The following is a 17,780-nucleotide window of genomic DNA, read 5'->3' as shown; positions in this document are numbered from 1 at the left end:
GGGGGTTGTGTTCGGACATTTACAGGGGCCAGTTTCGGGTTACAGCTTTGGGTAGGGCGTTCCACATTGATGTGGCATAATTGCGAAACGTGTTTAGTCCCTTGTTTGAGCCGAATCTGGGTTTAACATGATTTGTGGAGCTCCCTCTGGTGTTGTGATCGTGGTATTCACTGACCTTTGGGAAGTATTTTGTCATGTACATGGGTACCTTGGTCGTGTAGTGTATCTTGTAGACCAGGCCCATTGCAAGTTGCTGTACTCTGTCGTCTACTCTAAGCCATCCTAGGTTGTCAAAGTGGGCAGGGGTGAGGTGGGTTCTAGGAGTAAGGTCAAGCAGTAGTCTGACCAGTTTGTTTTGAGATGTTTGTAATTTTGTTTTTAGCGCCTTTGAGGTGCTTTGGTACCATGAGGTGCAAGCATAGTCGTAGTACCCTTGAATGAGTGCTCCTGCTAGAGTCTTCAGGGTATTCTTGTTTACCAGTGAGGAGATCCGGTACAAGAATCGAGTTCGTTGGTTGACTTTTTTTATTACATTGGATGCCATTTTGTCACAGGAAAGATTTGCCTCTAGGATGGAACCCAGGTAGGTAATATCTTCTTTCCTTGTGACAATATTGTCACCCACTGTAACTGAGAAGCCGTCGGTCTTGCTGAGTTTGTTATTTGAACCGAAGAGAATGGACTCTGTTTTGCCCATGTGTAATGATAGTTTGTTATCAGCGAGCCATATGCAGATTTTGCCTAGTTCTGAGCTGAGGGTTTTTTCAACCTGTAACTTGTTCTTGTCAGAGACCAGCAGGGCTGAGTCGTCCGCAAACAGGAACAAGTTGCAGTCACAAGCTGACGACATGTCATTTGCATAAATTAGGAACAGTAGCGGACCTAGTATGCTTCCTTGTGGAACACCACAGTTTACTGTGAGGGGGGGGGATAGGGTACCGTTTACCTCCACCATCTGCTCTCTCCCCTCCAGGTAGGATTGCATCCAGCTCACTGATAGACTATCAAAACCAATTGCTTTTAGCTTGTCAATCAGAATGGTGTGATTGACAGTGTCATGGCATACAGGTAATTAAGAAGAGGTTAAAAACACATCATGCAAAATATTGTACAGACAATGTACAAACAAACAATAATTCTACATATTAGGTACAGGCAAGCATATGGGGTTAGAGTGCTGCACGGCTGTTATGTTCACATGTGTAGTTATTTGGAAATAAACAGCAGCAGATATTTAAATAGAAATCTCTTTAAATGTTTTTACCTCTGTTGTTATTTCTGGTAGACAAAAAGCACATCTGACCCACAGGAGTATCAACTGGAGTCAGAACCAGTAACACAGGTCCTTGTTTTGTTGCATCTTTTAAGAGCATTATAATCCCAGAAGGGATTTAATCTATGAATGAATGAATGAATGAAAACTTTATTTAACAGATTGCAGAATGGGTACAATACAGTACAGCTCAATACACACAATTGTTAAGGGATGCAGACCAGAGAAAGACGTTTGTCTTGTTTACATCAGGGTCCCTCATTTTCAATTCATAGTGACACTTATGACATACACAACATACATGACATTTATGGCATAGGGACATACATGACATACAGGTATTTAGTACTGTTACATTTGTGACATATACGATATGCAAATATACAGTACTGTTACCCATAGATCCTGACAGAGTATATACATCTATGTCTATGACTACAGTATTTTCCTTTGGCGTTACAGGTAAACCAAACTTAGTTAGGGATTCTGAGTAGCTAAGCAAAAGTCGACCATCATTAAATAACTGTCTCACCAAGATAATATTATTTGTGAACCATTTGTGAACCACCAATATATGTTTATTTTATTCCCAGTAAAACATTTGTGAGGCGAGAAATTATGTTTATAAATGAGGGACCAAGTGAGCAGCATTTGTTGATGGAAATGGGTAGGAGGGGTTGGGGGGGGGACACTGTACAACTGTACAAGCAAAACTGTACATTGGAATATTGACAAAACCATACTTGGTAATTTACTGTACATTGGAGGGGGTTGGGTTAGGTGTTCTTTGAGAGTGGTTTTGAAAGTGAGTAGTGATTCACATTCCTTCACAGCTTTGGGTAGGGCGTTCCCAGTGGTGCGTTATTGAAATCATCGGGGGTTGCACGCACCACGTGCACGCGCGCTCCCGGCGCGCGCGCGCGCTCCCGCGAATGCGCGCGCTCCCGCGAATGCGCATTTAATGTCCCCTCGCTTGAGCACAGACTAAAGACAGTGCCTAATTGCCTCTACGAATGGAATGTAACACATGTCTTCACAACAAGTTAGGTGTGAATGTATCTGAGAACGTATTTAACACACCTGACGACCGGCGCTATTGATATGCAAATAGCGAGTACTTATCATGGGGTGGCACGGAGTGCCACCCCGTCCCATGAAGAACGCATGCCTGGGCGTTCCACATTGATGTGGCATAATTGCGAAACGTGTTTAGTCCTTTGTTTGAGCCGAATCTGGGTTTAACATGATTTGTGGAGCTCCCTCTGGTGTTGTGATTGTGGTATTCACTGACCTTTGGGAAGTATTTCGACATGTACATGGGTACCTAGGTGGTGTACTGTATCTTGTAGACCAGGCCCATTGCAAGTTGTTGTACTCTGTCGTCTACTCTAAGCCATCCTAGGTAGTCAAAGTGGGCCGGGTGAGGTGGGTTTTAAGAGTAAGGTCAAGCAGTAGTCTGACCAGTTTGTTTTGTGATGTTTGTAATCTTGTTTTTAGCGTGCTTTGGTACCATGAGGTGCAAGCATAGTCGTAGTACCCTTGAATGAGTGCTCCTGCCAGAGTCTTCAGGGTATTCTTGTTTACCAGAGAGGAGATCCGGTACAAGAATCTAGTTCGTTGGTTGACTTTTTTGATTACATTGGATGCCATTTTGTCACAGGAAAGATTTGCCTCCAGGTATGTAATTTCATCTTTCCTTGTGACAACATTGTCACCCACTGTAACTGAGAAGCCGTCGGTCTTGCTGAGTTTGTTATTTGATCCGAAGAGAATGGACTCTGTTTTACCCAGCTCCTTGACCCTGACAAATGTAGCTACTTGTTCCAGATCTTTCCCAGAAGCAACAAAGAACTAGTGTGCCTTTTTAACCGTATAGCTATCAAAGGATAGTTTGTTATCAGCAAGCCAGGTGCAGAATCTGCAGCGTTCCGAGCTGAGGGTTTTTTCAAACTGTAACTTGTTCTTGTCAGAGACCAGCAGGGCTGAGTCGTCCGAAAACAAGAACAAGTTGCAGCCACAAGCTGACGACATGTCATTTGCATGAATTAGGAACAGTAGCGGTCCTAGTATGCTTCCTTGTGGAAACCACAGCTCACCACAGGAAACCACAGCTCACTGAGTTTACCTCCACCATCTGTTCTCTCCTCTTTAACAAATCATGTTAAACCAAGATTCGTCTCAAACAAGGGACTAAACACGTTTCGCAATTATGCCACAACAATGTGGAACGCCCTACCCAAAGCTGTAAAGGAATGTGAATCCCTACCCACATTCAAAACTGCTCTTAAAGAGCACCTACGGGAGGCTGCAATTCGAAACTGGCCACGTAAATGTCTAAACCCCCCCACCCCCTCCTAATAGACAGCCCCATCCCCACCGTATGTATATATTCTCTACCTACCGTATGTATATTTCTCTCCCACCCACCCACCCCCTCCTAATGTACAGTCTCCTCCCCACCGTAAGGTTGTCTCTAACCTACCTCCCAAGACAGAGCAGTTTGGTGATGACTTTGTTTCCAACTACTATAGCCAACGAGGGGTTAAGGCAAACTCGTTCTCCTTAAGCAAGGTGTCAGTAGTCAAAGTGGCTGCGATGCTGGGTGAGCTCAAAATCAAGAAGGCCACAGGTGTAGATGGCATCAGTGCCAGGTTTCTGAGGGATGCAGCCGGAGTTATAGCTCCATCAGTAACCCATATTATTAACCTCTCCCTGGACCTAGGCAAGGTACCCACTGACTTCAAGAATGCCAAAGTCATCCCTATATATAAAAAAGGGAGCAAATCTAACCCCAGCAATTATAGACCAGTCTCAATTTTAAGTGTGTTATCCAAAGTCCTAGAGAAGATAGTCCATAAACAAGTCCAGGAATATGCAAGCAGCCATGACCTCCTGTACGACCTCCAATCCGGCTTTAGGAAGTCCTACTCTACTGAAACATGTCTTCTTTATCTTACAGACAGTATCAGGAGGGAGATAGATTCAGGTAAGCTGTGTGGGCTAGTTCTTCTAGACCTACAGAAGGCTTTCGACACAGTGAACCATGACCTACTGCTCTCCAAGCTTAAGGCCTTGGATATGTCTGAGACAGTGGTCAGATGGTTCTCTTCCTACCTTTCTGATAGGGTGCAGCGGGTTGAGGTCAGTGGCACTATGTCAGAGGCCAAGCCCATTTTATGTGGGGTCCCACAAGGAAGCGTGCTAGGACCTCTCCTTTTTTACTGTACATAAATGACATGTCAGCAGCATGCTCATGTAACTTGTTTTTATTTGCAGACGACTCAGCCCTGCTAGTCTCACACAAGGATCAGAACACACTAGAACAGATGCTAGGTGAAGAACTTGCAGGGGTCAGCAGGTGGCTTTCGGACAACAGGCTTTCTCTTCACCTAGGTAAGACAGAGGCAGTACTATTAGGCTCCAAGCCCAAGCTCAGGAAAGCACGGGAGTTTAACATCCAGTTAGGAGCTGTAACCCTAAAACAGCAAAAAAAAAAGCGAAGTATCTAGGCTGTATGATAGACGGGAGCCTAGATGGGGAGGCTATGGCCTCCCAAGTACTGGGCAAAGTCAATGCCCGCACCAGGTACCTAGCTAGGAAAGCCAACCTCCTTGGCAGAGATAGCCTCAGGCTACTAGCAAATAGCCTAGTACTCTGCCACTTTGACTATGGTAGCGTGTCATGGTTCGAGGGCCTGACAGTGACCATAAAAAAGAAGCTTCAGGTTTCCCAAAATAAGCTGGTAAGGGTGGTAATGGGTCTTGGCCCTCGCACCCACATAGGGAGGAGTCACTTTCAGGAGCTAAACTGGCTTCCTGTGGAGGCCAGAGTTACCCAGCTCAGACTGAACATAGTGCACAATATTATAAACCAAAGGTCCCCTAGATACCTCCAGAACTACCCACAACCACAGAACTAGAGCAAGCATAGCAAACCTGAAGCCTGCTTCTTTCCGATCCAAACTGGGCCAGTGCTCCCTTACTTTCTCTGGAGCCCAGGATTGGAACAAGCTGCCTATCCCCATCAAGCAGAGCTTGAGCCTCCACAGCTTCAAGAGAAGCGCCAGGAAGTGGCTCATGGACAGAATAGAGGAATAGCCCCCTATAGTTCAATCAGTTTTTAGTTATTGTGGGGGAAACAATTTTAGCGATAGGTTAGTCTTATAATGTTTTAAATGTATGTGTTTCGTGTTATTGTCGTGTTTTTGTTGTGGCCTAACAGCCCTGGGACCATGACGGAAATAAGGGTTTTACTCTTTCTCATGTTATCCTTTGGATCATTGTGTGTTTTTAATCCATCAATAAAATCAATCAATCAAACCGTATATATTATCTCCCCACCGTGTGTATATTTCTCTCCCACCAACCCACCCCCTCCTAATGTACAGTCTCATCCCCATCATATGTATATACTCTCTGTCAGGATATATGGGTAACAGTACTGTATATTTGCATATCATATATGTCACAAATGTAACAGTACTATATACCTGTATGTCATGTATGTCCCTATGCCATAAATGTCATGATGTCATATATGTTGTGTATGTCATAAATGTCAATATGAATTGAAAATGGGGGACCCTGATGTAAACAAGACAAACGTCTTTCTCTGGTCTGCATCCCCTTAACAATTGTGTGTATTGAGCCGTACTGTATTGTACCCATTCTGCAATCTGTTAAATAAAATGTTCATTCATGCATTCATCCCCCCCAGGTAGGATTGCATCCAGCTCACTGATAGACTATCAAAACCAATTGCTTTTAGCTTGTCAATCAGAATGGAGTGATTGACAGTGTCGACGGCCTTTTGGAGGTCCAGCATGACCATGCCGCAGTATTTGCCCGCGTCCACCTCTTGTTTGATGTGGTCGTTCAAATAGAGAAGGCATGTGTCAGTGGAGTGGGATGTTCTGAAGCCAGATTGGGATTCGTAGATTAGATTTGTTTTCGCAAGGTACTATTCGACCTGTTCATAGACTATTAGTGGTACTATTAGTGGTACCAAAGATAGTGGTATAGCTCCCCTCCCCCTCTCTTCCATAAATATAGTGGTATAGCTCCCCCTCTCTTCCATAAAGATAGTGGTATAGCTCCCCCTCTCTTCCACAAAGATAGTGGTATAGCTCCCCCTCTCTTCCATAAATATAGTGGTATAGCTCCCCCTCTCTTCCATAAAGATAGTGGTATAGCTCCCCCTCTCTTCCATAAAGATAGTGGTATAGCTCCCCCTCCCCCTCTCTTCCATAAATATAGTGGTATAGCTCCCCCTCCCCCTCTCTTCCATAAAGATAGTGGTATAGCTTCCCCCTCCCCCTCTCTTCCATAAAGATAGTGGTATAGCTCCCCCTCCCCCTCTCTTCCATAAAGATAGTGGTATATCTCCCCCTCCCCCCCTCTTCCATAAATATAGTGGTATAGCTCCCCCTCCCCCTCTCTTCCATAAAGATAGTGGTATATCTCCCCCTCCCCCTCTCTTCCATAAAGATAGTGGTATAGCTCCCCCTCCCCCTCTCTTCCATAAAGATAGTGGTATAGCTCCCCCTCCCCCTCTCTTCCATAAAGATAGTGGTATAGCTCCCCCTCCCCCTCTCTTCCATAAAGATAGTGGTATAGCTCCCCCTCCCCCTCTCTTCCATAAAGATGGTGGTATAGCTCCCCCTCTCTACCATAAATATAGTGGTATAGCTCCCCCTCCCCCTCTCTTCCATAAAGATGGTGGTATAGCTCCCCCTCTCTACCATAAATATAGTGGTATAGCTCCCCCTCCCCCTCTCTTCCATAAAGATGGTGGTATAGCTCCCCCTCTCTACCATAAATATAGTGGTATAGCTCCCCCTCCCCCTCTCTTCCATAAAGATAGTGGTATAGCTCTCCCTCTTCCATAAAGATAGTGGTATAGCTCCCCCTCTCTTCCATAAAGATAGTGGTATAGCTCCCCCTCTCTTCCATAAATATAGTGGTATAGCTCCCCCTCCCTCTCTCTTCCCTAAAGATAGTGGTATAGCTCTCCCTCTTCCATAAAGATAGTGGTATAGCTCCCCCTCTCTTCCATAAAGATAGTGGTATAGCTCCCCCTCTCTTCCATAAAGATAGTGGTATAGCTCCCCCTCCCTTCCATAAAGATAGTGGTATAGCTCCCCCTCTCTTCCATAAAGATAGTGGTATAGCTCCCCCTCTCTTCCATAAAGATAGTGGTATAGCTCCCCCTCCCTTCCATAAAGATAGTGGTATAGCTCCCCCTCTCTTCCATAAAGATAGTGGTATAGCTCCCCCTCTCTTCCATAAAGATAGTGGTATAGCTCTCCCTCTTCCATAAAGATAGTGGTATAGCTCCCCCTCTCTTCCATAAAGATAGTGGTATAGCTCCCCCTCTCTTCCATAAAGATAGTGGTATAGCTCCCCCTCCCTTCCATAAAGATAGTGGTATAGCTCCCCCTCTCTTCCATAAAGATAGTGGTATAGCTCCCCCCCTCTTCCATAAAGATAGTGGTATATCTCCCCCTCCCCCTCTCTTCCATAAAGATAGTGGTATAGCTCTCCCTCTTCCATAAAGATAGTGGTATATCTCCCCCTCCCCCTCTCTTCCATAAAGATAGTGGTATAGCTCCCCCTCCCCCTCTCTTCCATAAAGATAGTGGTATAGCTCCCCCTCTCTTCCATAAAGATAGTGGTATAGCTCCCCCTCCCCCTCTCTTCCATAAAGATAGTGGTATAGCTCCCCCTCTCTTCCATAAAGATAGTGGTATAGCTCCCCCTCTCTTCCATAAAGATAGTGGTATAGCAAGAAAGGGAAGCTTAAATTACTGTATAATGTCTAACTCTGGCTAACTCTGAGGGGCTACTGTCTGCCCCTGGGTGTCAGTCTAACTCTGAGGGGCTACTGTTTGCCCCTGGGTGTCAGTCTAACTCTGAGGGGCTACTGTCTGCCCCTGGGTGTCAGTCTAACTCTGAGGGGCGACTGTCTGCCCCTGGGTGTCAGTCTAACTCTGAGGGGCTACTGTTTGCCCCTGGGTGTCAGTCTAACTCTGAGGGGCTACTGTTTGCCCCTGGGTGTCAGTCTAACTCTGAGGGGCTACTGTTTGCCCCTGGGTGTCAGTCTAACTCTGAGGGGCTACTACTGTTTGCCCCTGGGTGTCAGTCGGGTCACAGGACACAGAACTGAAGAACACTTGGGTCTTTATTGGGCACATGATACAGGCTACAGCAGAGACCACTGTATTTCAATGGGTTGTGGGCCTGGGGTGTCGAACCAGCAACCTTTCCGGTCACAAGCTCGCTTCACTAACCTTTCTAGGCCACGGCTAGAGAGTTAGTCAGTGAATTTAAATAATTTGTAAATTCAGTGGTGAATGAATCTATTGGTAATTGTCTCTGTTCTTAGGTATTATTTATATTGCTTTTAGGATTGTGACACATACAAATATCTCCATGTTGTCCAATGGTTTTAAATTTTTAAATGGACACCACAGCTACATTGGACCAGTCACAGTGGACAGACCAGATGTGTTGTTTGCGTGTTTATAGCACGAGTGCTACTTTTCAACACAAGTCAATTGAGGCTTTTCTAAAAGATAGAATAAAATGAATAGTATAATACAGAATTAAAATCACAAATCAGAACAAATAGTTACCAGAGCAAGAGTCCATGATCAAAATAACAAAACCAGTCTGCGTCTACACACGTGAGCACTGCTGCTTTGATTTCAACCATACTTTGAGTCCTCTGTTGAAGACGTTGACATTGGACTCCAGTTTTAAGCCAGTTGGCAGAGAGTTCCATAAGTTTGCCCCTTTAACGGAGAAGGCAGACTGTCCAAATGAATAATGTACCTGTTTATCACATTTTAGGTTCTTGTCTAATATGATTCCTATAGGTACATGACCTCATTCACTTTGGCACTTATATCATTTTTAATTTGCACCTCAAACAAACCATTTATAGGCCTTTTGCGTATGGAGTTACACATAGAGATGCGCTCTAACACCTGGGTCAGGTGCTCAGCTGCCATGCTAGCTGGTTTAGAAACACATAGATGATGGTATCGTCATTGTATGTCTCTCTTTTGTAATTAGTGTTGTTTTGTCTGTCACTTTTTATGCTGCCCAGGTTTATGTTGGCCAGATCTCCTTCACAAAAGACATCCTTAATGTCAAGGGATTTTTCCCCTGCTAAATAATGGTAAAAAAAAAAAAAGTCCATTGCCAATTAGCCATAGTCAATACTCATTCTTACCTTAATACAACGATCAGATGTATGATTTGGCCATAATAAGGTCAAGGTCAAATATGAATTTATAATTACAATGGATTATCATTTATAACTGTATCTACAAATCCTTCTGTTTAATCATCTTCCCTTTATTCATTTGCTTAGATTTAGTTGTACACTTGATCTCAAGAGGGTGGTGAATGAGCTCAGTGAGCGAAGTCAAAAGAACCTGTAATAGAATATAATGATCCGGTGGAGCTGATGAAATAAAGATTAAATGGAAGCAAAGAAACGTTTCGTTGTCTTTATTTGAATACGGCCGGACACGGTCAAAACAGAACAAAGGATTTGTAATGCCAGAGTGTGTGCTGATAATGAAAATGCAAGAGGTATATATCCCCTGTCCCCAAGTCTTGGCCCATTGCCCATTTGCTATTTGCTGAGAGAGTCAAGATTTCGATGTCAGGAAGTGGCACAGGAAACAGTTCACGGTTAAGGCCTCTTGCTACATGGCCTGTGTTCTCGGAACATATGCGCTTGTGGTTGGCAGTTTACCACGTGGGCTTCAAGACAGGGGTGTTGTTGTTTGTGAGGACAGGATGTTCTATGCAAAAAGGTGTCATGTTGAGCAGTTTCATGTCAAGCGGGTGTCGGGTCATGTCAAAAGTTGAACGAAAGGTGATAAGGTTGCTGGGTTTCAATGAGTTTGTACAGAGTTGCTTTAAGGTATTCAGATGAATCAGTACGGAGTTGTTTAAAGGTATATTAATTCCATTACAAACCTCAATGTTTTCATGGTGTTATTCACCGGCACAGATGCAAAAAAGAAAATCATAATTTATATTCTCCTTTTTTTCATTACAATTTACTCAAGCCTAGTTATATTATATATAGTGTGTAGAGGCACTAAACCAACATTCCTCTCTATGTGGGGGAATGGTAGTGCAACAAACAGTAAAGTATCAACGGAGAATGAGACACTTGTTTTAAATTAAACCATTCTTTTCTTTGATTTTTCTGCCTAGGTTACGTCTCTAAACTCTTACTGACATAAAGAAACCACTTCCTGTTCCTTATATTTTGGGGAGAGGGGGAGGGGCTAATAGGTTAAACCCACAACATTAAGAGATTTCTCACAAATTAATAATATAGCCATACCATCGGTAATATGAACAAAAACAAAATCTTTATATTAAATCAAATTAGATTATATTAGAGAATAAATGAATATAAAAACCTCATGTCACAAAATCACTATTCTGGCTGCTACATTTCCAATCCCTAATTGTTACCGTGGAACAATGATCAATGAATGATATTGCAGCCACATTCTACAACATTGATACATACAACACAATATATACAGTAATAACATTATGGAAGTCCATTTCTTTTTTTAAATTGAAGTCAAGGTCCAATGTGATGTTTCTGTCTTTCAACATTGAACACAGAAGTCTTCCTGGGATCAGAGCTTAAAGCACGTGACCCACCAGTTCTGTGGTGAAACAGGCTGAGATTTTGTCAGATGCTCTCGGTTGTATGCAACGACGGAATGGGAAAACTGCAGAGAGACATTTCATCAGTGTATGTGTGTGCGAGTGTTCCTGTGTGTCGCCCATCTCGGATGTCTGTGTGTTCTTCTTCTAAAAAAGTACATGGGGTTTCTATTTAATATACTGCAAACTGTGTTTGGGGACCTGTTCTCTTTATTCTTTTCAAGTCTACTCTCAGCTTAAATGGAACAACTAAATGGTTTCTTTCCTGTATGAGTTCTAGTGTGTTTCTTCATATTTGATTTATCATTGAACCCTTTGCCACAAACTGAACAGCTAAATGGTTTATTTCCTGGTTTATTTCCTGCATGAGTTCTAGTGTGTTTATTCATATTTCCTTTATCAATGAACCCTTTCCCACAAACTGAACAGCTAAATGGTTTCTCTCCTGTATGAATTCTCATGTGTGTCTTCAGACTTGTTTGCTGACAGAACCCTTTCCCACAAACTGAACAGCTAAATGGTTTCTCTACAGTATGAGTTATCATGTGTCTCTTCAGACTTATTTGCTGACTGAACCCTTTCCCACAAACTGAACAGCTAAATGGTTTCCCTCCTGTATGAGTTCTAGTGTGTTTATTCAGATATCCCTTCCTACTGAACTCTTTCCCACAAACGGAACAGCTAAATGGTTTCTCTTCAGTATGAGTTCTCATGTGTGTCTTCAGATCTCCCTTCCTACAGAACCCTTTCCCACAAACGGAACAGATAAATGGTTTCTCTCCAGTATGAGTTATCATGTGTGTCTTCAGATGTATTTGCTGACTGAACCCTTTCCCACAAACGGAACAGCTAAATGGTTTCTCTCCAGTATGAGTTAACATGTGTGTCTTCAGACTCGTTTGCTGACGGAACCCTTTCCCACAAACTGAACAGCTAAATGGTTTCCCTCCTGTATGAGTTCTAGTGTGATTCTTCATATTTCCTTTATTATTGAACCCTTTCCCACAAACTGAACAGCTAAAGGGTTTCTCTCCATTATGAGTTCTCATGTGTGTCTTCAGATCTCCCTTCCTACACAACCCTTTCCCACAAACTGAACAGCTAAATGGTTTCTCTCCAGTATGAGTTATCATGTGTGTCTTCAGATTCGTTTGCTGACTGAACCCTTTCCCACAAACTGAACAACTAAATGGTTTCTCTCCATTATGAGTTCTCATGTGTGTCTTCAGATCTCCCTTCGTACAGAACCCTTTCCCACAAACTGAACAGCTAAATGGTTTCTCTCCAGTATGAGTTATCATGTGTCTCTTCAGATGTGCCTTCGTACTGAACCCTTTCTCACAAACTGAACAACTAAATGGTTTCTCTCCATTATGAGTTCTCATGTGTGTCTTCAGATCTCCCTTCGTACAGAACCCTTTCCCACAAACTGAACAGCTAAATGGTTTCTCTCCAGTATGAGTTATCATGTGTCTCTTCAGATGTGCCTTCGTACTGAACCCTTTCCCACAAACTAAACAACTAAATGGGTTCTCTCCAGTGTGAGTTATCATGTGTGTCTTCAGATGTCCTTGGTGATTGAACCCTTTCCCACAAACTGAACAAACAAATGGTTTCTCTCCAGTATGAATTCTCATGTGTTTCTTCAGATCCGTTTGCTGATTGAACCCTTTCCCACAAACTGAACAAAGAAAAGGTTTCTCTCCAGTATGAGTTCTCATGTGTGTCTTCAGATCTCTCTTCCTAATGAACCCTTTCCCACAAACTGAACAAAGAAATGGTTTCACTCCGGTATGATTTTTTGTGTGTATCTTCAGATCTCTCTTCTTGCTGAACCCAGGCCTGTTAGACAACGTTTGTATTTTCTGTGTCTTCTTTTGTTTTACTGCCATCAAACCTGGACCTCCACTCTCCTTCCATTCATCTCCGTCATCAGTCTCAGCTCCAGAACTGCCATCATCACTGTCATCAGTCTCAGTTCCAGAACTGGCATCATCACTGTCATCAGTCTCAGCTCCAGAACTGTCATCATCACCGTCATCAGTCTCAGTTCCAGAACAGTCTGAAGAGAGAGGCTGGCTATCTCTAGTTGTTTCTAAATCACCAGCTGGATCTAAGTTACTGGCTAGTTCCGCTACTCCACAGTCCTCTCCTTCAGGTTCTGTTTTCATGTGTTCAGTTGAGGTGCTGGGTAAAGAGTATGCTTCTCTGTTTTTCCCCCTCTGGGTTTGAAGAGGCTGGAAGGACAGAGTGTTCTTTTGGCCATCTTCACATTTTACTGGGTTAACTGTGATCTTGGAGAGATCAGCTTCTTCCAGCCCTTGATCTAGTTCATCTTTAATCTGCTCTGGGTCCCGGTTTTGGCTGAGTTGTGAGGACAGAGTGTTCTCACCTTCATTTTCACATTTCATAGGTTGTAAGGTCATCTTGGAGTCATCAGCCTCCTCTAGATCTTGACACAGTTCCTCCTGTTCCTCTTTGATCCGTAGGAGCTCTGTGTCCTGGGTCTGGCTGAGCTGTGAGGACTGAGGTTTCTCTTCATCATGTTCACTCTTCACAGAGACAGGAAGCTGCTCTCCCTCCTGACTGATCCAGAGTTCCTCCTGTTCCTCTTTAATCTGTAGGCGCTCTGGCTCCTCCTGGACCAGACTGGGGCTCCTCTCCTGCTGCTCAGGGGGAACCTCCTCTTCACAGATACACAGCTGTACGGCAATGGAGTCTAGAAAGAAGGGCATACAATCATTTAAATTTAATTTGTTGTAACCATTGCTTTTGAAAGTAACAAAGGGACAGGTCACTATTTCACACTACACTCTTAACTCAATCAGCGCCAGACCCGAGTATAGTCGGGTTTTCATCGTTATTTCTTTTATTTGATATTTCTATTAATTTCAGGCACACGGACCTCGGGGTTATGAGGGGTGGAAGTAACAAAAATCAATAAATGAATGTGTAACCGATTAAATTAATATGTAACCGATTAAAATGCATTCAATAAATTAATGTGTAACCGATTAAAATGCAATCAATAAATGAACGTGTAACCGATTAAATTAATGTGTAACCGATTAAAATGCAATCAAATAAAATAGTCACTTGATGAATCAATTCAGTGCGCTGCAATTCCATTCGCCACGACTTTCGACACCACTTTCATCAAATCGAGGTTTGTGCTCCATGTGTCAATCAAATGACCCCGCCCACAGTCGCAAATCCAGGCATCCACAATCGACTGCACTGGCCTTTTGGATTATCCAGCCAATCAGAATTTGAAATTTGAGTGAAACATTTCTCATTCACGTTGCTAAATATATTTTTGATTTTATTTCAGTCCCCGTGGCCCAGGTAACCACTGAGGTAGATTTAGAGGGTTTTTATTGTAAATAAACTTAGAACTTAGTTATCGAGAACACACAAATACATTATTTATTAAATCTAGAATAATTAAACTTGAAGACATGGTTAAGTTTCAAACAATGTTAATTATGTTTAGGGCAAGAAATAATACACTGCCAGAAAAACTACAAAATCTTTTTCATTTAGAAAGTGAGTTTAGTAGGAGAAAATACAATTTTAAACATCAGTTTGCACGTACCACACTTAAACAGATGTGTCCTTCAGTTATTGGTGTAAAGTTGTGGAATTCTCTCCATAGCGAGCTTAAGGGATGTAATAGTGTTTATCAATTCAAAAGAAATTATAAAAAAGAAATATTTAGTCCGTATGAAAATCAAATGTGATCTGAATAGTGAGATATTTTCTTTTCTTTTTTTTCTCTCTTTTATTCTTTATTATTATTATTAAATTTTTTCCTTGTTTAACTGTGGATTGTGAGTTTCTTGTATAATGGTATAAATTATTATTTGTATAAATTAGGTTGTACGCCGACCATTAAGTAAATACTTCTTTAGTTTAGGAATAAGGGGCAGGTAACTATAAGATTTATTCTTCTTCCTGCTCCTTTTGTCCATGGAATGTTATTTATGATTGTGTAATGAAGAAACTCTGATTGTATGATTCCATGTGGCAAATAAAAACTCTGAACTGAACTGAGAATCTGCCGAGATCTTGCCATCAGCCGCACAGGCGACGACGTCCTCCTCTTCAACTTGGAATGGCTTGAATGTTTTCTTGTCAATGCCCAAGAGCTGGTGGGGTTCAAGTAAACACAAGGGTGACCGAGCTCACGGCTGAAGCTACTAACAAGCGAACTTCGACGGCTAAAGTTAACTGAAGAGGAGCCTGTTTTTGACATCGACGGCACGAGCACCGCGACAGACGTGGTCTAGTAGGGAGACCACGTTTAAACATCTCTCCGGAAACGTTAGAGTGGTTTGTGAATTGCGGTTATTCCGCCGTTGGAATAGCCGAGTGCCTTGGGGTACACGTACACCCCCAATACCATCAGACAGATCGTGTCCCTGATGATTTGTCTGTGGCTGTTGCATCATCCCCTGCGTCTCGCACTATGATGCTGGCATCAATTGACCGTGCAGTTGCTACCCAGCTCGCATATATATTGATGTGGCAAATATGATTGACCAAGACCTTGACCTCGTTAACAGCCTTTTAGATGAGGAGTTCCCGGCGCCAACTGTTACCTTTGCTGATCATGATCGCAACATCTACTATGAGGATCCTGCTTATGAGAATGTTACTGTACCATCTGATGTTTAGGTTATGACCGCACTGGTGAAAAGTAAACAAGTGTTGTCTTTGTTTATTCCCATTCACACAGGTATTGCATTTGGTACTCTTTACACAGTTATTATTACTCTCGCAAATCTCTCATTCGTGCGTTTTCATTTACTCAGTCAAACTGTTCCACACTGTTTTCACCTTGAGCCGTTGCCCTTTTTATATTCTCCCACCTCGTTTACACAGAATCATTAAAATTGCACCTCAGCTGTAATGATAGAACAGCATGCATATTGAACTGTGAAGGGGCAGGTACAGTATGTTGAGAAAGACAGGAGAAGAGGAGGAAGGAGATGAGAGGGGTTACTGGACAATACAATTATAATGTCTGTTTAGACCGGAGCAAGTATTGAGGAGAATGAGGGCAGGTATAGAAGGTAATGGGATGTTTGAATGAGAAAGGTTATAGGGGGGGGGGGGGGGGGTTATGTGGTGTGATGTGCACATCGTTTTTTTTATCATCAGCAGCAGTGTTCTCAAGTGGGGGGGGGGGGATTATTGGGGCGTCAATGGGCTCCGTTGACGAGTCTGATGGCTTGGGGGGGGAAACCTGTTCTTCAGACGGTTGGTTCCTATTATGGTATTATGCTGCATAATATTTATTGGCATCTTGAACGGTCACGGTCCGCGATCACGGACTCACGGACCACCACAGGCTATTTCTTACTTCACATAAAAGATCATGTCTAAAGAAAATGTATGCATTTTAGGGCTGTCCCCGACTAAGGATTTGGATGGTCGACTAGGATTGGCAAAAATTTGCCGTTAAGTCGACTTTCTATTGGTCGACTTAAAAAAAATAAAGTATAATATTTTTTAACTTTTTATTTAATTTTATAATTTTTTATCATTCCATTTGGGCTGTGGGGGTGCTTAATGTCTGAAGGAGTCGACTGAAGGCTTCTTGTCCTCTGCAAAAGCATGCAATTGGTCCACTGATGGATACATCTTGATATTTGTCTAGTCTAGTGTGTTCATTAGATGGGTGAAATCCTCTTTCAGTGCCTCTGTGCCTGTTTTCGTAGGCAGTTAGCCTCTGGTATGCGTGCCATTAGCGTTAACCATGCTTCTATGCCTCTTTTCTTTTGGAAAGAATGATAAAAAAAATAAAAATAAAACTTTTTTTTTTAAATTATATTCGACTAAGAGGTTGGCCAGTCGACTACGGCTCCTTTCGACCGATTAGTCGACTAATCGATTAATAGGGGTCAGCCCTAATGCATTTATTTATGTATTTATTCATAACGTTACCCTGGTGTATATCCCGTGCTTGGCTTTTACTTTGATATATTTACTACTCGTCACCACTAGGTGGCGGGTGAGCTGGACATTAGGGGAGTCTGATGGTATTGGGGTGTACCCCAAGGTGCTGTCTGATGGTATTGGGGTGTACCCCAAGGTGCTGTCTGATGGTATTGGGGTGTACCCCAAGGTGCTGTCTGATGGTATTGGGGTGTACCCCAAGGTGCTGTCTGATGGTATTGGGGTGTACCCCAAGGTGCCGTCTGATGGTATTGGGGTGTACCCCAAGGTGCTGTCTGATGGTATTGGGGTGTACCCCAAGGTGCTGTCTGATGGTATTGGGGTGTACCCCAAGGTGCTGTCTGATGGTATTGGGGTGTACCCCAAGGCACTCGACACAAACCACAGCTATTCTACAGGTACGGGGAATAGGGCTCTGTAGTTCCTTCATACCAGTCCATCGTGTATTATTCCCCAATATGTTTCCTAATCAGTGTCCCTTTTTAAAATACATTTCAAATGGTTTGTCTATAACGTGTGTATTGTAAATCATAGTGTTAATTATTCTCAATTCTGGTGTCATAGCTTTATACTTCTTGGGGTAACTGTTCAATTATCTTTCCTCTGTTGCATCTATTCTCATCCCCAGGGCCCTATTCCCCGTACCTGGTTCAACTAAGTCGATCAAAAGTCCCATTATCCAGATTCAATTAACCTGATGTTTGAATCCAGGCTTTCCCTGTTCCTCTAACGCTGATTCAGTCTCGTTCATTCGAACCAGACTTAATACTCAGGATAAGTGCGCACGGCCGCCTCGCCTGAAAAGACAGCAGGTGTTGATAGCAGAAATCCTGATTTTC

The sequence above is a fragment of the Notolepis coatsorum genome (genome assembly GCF_963971535.1).
Source record: "Notolepis coatsorum genome assembly, chromosome: 12".
NCBI lineage: Eukaryota > Metazoa > Chordata > Actinopteri > Aulopiformes > Paralepididae > Notolepis > Notolepis coatsorum.
The sequence above is the reverse complement of the archived record's forward strand: the minus strand, read 5'-3'. Positions refer to the sequence as shown.